General features: G+C 37.9%; 1 non-coding gene across 1 annotated transcript; it reads right to left on the bottom strand.

Annotated features, from left to right (window-relative positions):
* Positions 1-2,015: 2,015 nt before the first annotated feature.
* Positions 2,016-2,090, bottom strand: Trnal-uaa (transfer RNA leucine (anticodon UAA)). Its single transcript has one exon. It is a non-coding gene; the product is annotated as a tRNA-Leu (tRNA).
* Between the last annotated feature and the right edge of the window lie 304 nt (positions 2,091-2,394).

Below are 2,394 nucleotides of genomic sequence, written 5' to 3'. Positions count from 1 at the left end.
AGACGGTAGCGTGTAATTTGAGAAATATTTACCTACTGTTTCCTCTCTCCTGTTGCTATGTAAGTACTGTAAGTGTATAAAATGTCTGTAGCTTAGCTATGATGTACTGATGAGTGTCGCCTATCAATAATTTGACTTACTCTTATTGTTTATGCTTTGTTATTTATCAGCAGGTCCTTGCTTCCTCTTTTTATCAATGCTGGAGGTAAGTCTAATTCGTGTTTCCTACGAAACAAATAGAACAAACTCCAGTTCTTGGAATAATTTTGAAGTGGTTCTGATGGATTTTGCTTTATCTTTGAAAACAGGAAGCTATAACAACGTTATCACGAAAACATCAAATTCTTTGACAAACTAAGAGATGGATAACCTTGAAAGGAAAGAACACGTCTAAAATAAGAACATATTTGAATGAAGTAATCATGCACGCACAGACATATTTCTAATGTGTATGTATGTGTGTTTGTGTGTGTGTGTGTGTGTGTGAGTGTGTGTGTGTGTGTGTGTGCGCATGCGCGTGCGTATTTGTGTGTTTGTATACATATATTTAAAGCGTTAAGAAAAATTTCTTGTTCTAATGTTAAAAAAAGTACTTGCAAATTTTATAAACAATTTTACTCCCCACCAAATTAAGACAGATCTGGTGGTTTGTATAAAGTTTTTTTTTTAATGATTTTGTTTTTTTGTCGATTAAAGCCTTGTGAGTGGGTTTGGAAGACAAATCGGTGTTGCTCTGTTTACGTTCCCGTAACTTAGCGTCCAGCAAAAGAATCCAGTAGACTAAGTACCAGACTTACAAATATGAGTACTGGGGTCAATTTGTTTGACCAAATACTCCAAGGTCATGCCCCAGCATGGCTGCAGTCCAATGAGTAAAATAAATAAATGATAAAACATTTGACTTACGTATGCAGTCCATATTGTATTACAATGTCACTGAGTATTCCGAACATACATGTACACATATCACACGTACACACATACACGCACACACACTCTCATCCACACACTCACCCACACACTCTCACTGTGTACCATATCTGTTTTATAGACGTCGGCAATCACAGACTTCCTCGTCAAAGTTTGAAATTTCACTAGGTATCCACACCGGTGGGCTGATTTAGCATATGACTAGAGGCCTTCCGAGGTCAACTCCCTTCCGAGGTCAACCCACTTCCGAAGCCAATATGCTTTAAGCATAGGACCGTCTTCTGCTATTTGAACAATAACTGGGGATTTTGACTGCTAACACCCTTGTGTGTGCGTGTGTGTGTGTGTGTGCGTGCGTGTGTGTATGTGTGTGCGTGCGTGTGTGTGTGTGTGCGTGTGTGTGTGTATGTGTGTGCGTGTGTGTGTGTGTGTGTGTGTGTGTGTGCGTGTGTGTATGAGATCTCTCTTGCATAGCAAATGTTATAGCTGAGTTTCAATGGCTATACTGGCGAAGATAGTTAATTTAGTGTTCATACCTGGATCAGCAGCCCATCCTTTTCAGTCCTATTCTTACTGGGGCCGATATTACTTTTAATTTCTTCTGAATCATTTTTATCACCGTTATAAAAGCTTCTGTTCCTTTCTCTATACACAAGTGGCTTTGTTAAGTTATTAAGTCATCCCCTCCACCACACACACACACACAAAAATTACAATTGAGTGGCTAATTTCTAGTATTTTCGAATTTGTAAATGAGACAGAATTAAAATATTTCTCTATAGCCCATTAAATGTCGGATCTTTCAATATAGAGTGCCATTTGATAGCCATATCATTTAACAAAACAAGATAATTGTTTTGGGACGAAAGCTTTTAGGCGTTAGAATAGCATACCAATGTGTTTGGAAGTCAGGTAAAGGTCAAAATCTATCCTTTTTCTCTTTCTTTTTCTCACATACACGTACACATAAGCGAATTTTGGTTTACATGTCAACTAGAAACATAATTTCTTACATTCCTTTATTCTTTTATGTGTTACAGCCATGTTGGGGCACAACCAGTAAAAGAAAAAAGAAAGAAACTCCTTTGCACGAGTCTGGTTCGAACCCACGCGGACATTGGAACTTAAGTCCAACGCCTTAACCACTCGGCCATCGCGCTCTTTACATCAGCAGAAGGATTTTAGGTTTATAATGGCGAGAGAAATAAGACTGTGTTGTCACGATATAAATGAAATGAAATAGTTATCATGGGGAATCGAAATTGAATTGCTTAGGCTCACTTCGACTATACGACAGTCAGATGTATGTGTTGGCCTTGAAACATTTGGAGAAATTTTGGAATGGCACCTGTGAAGAAAGTGACTTCATCTGTAAAGTAAGAGGCTTGATCTAAGACCGTGTGTTGAAACTAAAACAATTATATTGTGGAAGAACTATTTTAGGCATTTAAAAACACAAAAAAA

This window comes from Octopus bimaculoides, chromosome 6 (genome assembly GCF_001194135.2).
Source record: "Octopus bimaculoides isolate UCB-OBI-ISO-001 chromosome 6, ASM119413v2, whole genome shotgun sequence".
Lineage (NCBI taxonomy): Eukaryota > Metazoa > Mollusca > Cephalopoda > Octopoda > Octopodidae > Octopus > Octopus bimaculoides.
The sequence above is the reverse complement of the archived record's forward strand: the minus strand, read 5'-3'. Positions and strand labels throughout refer to the sequence as shown.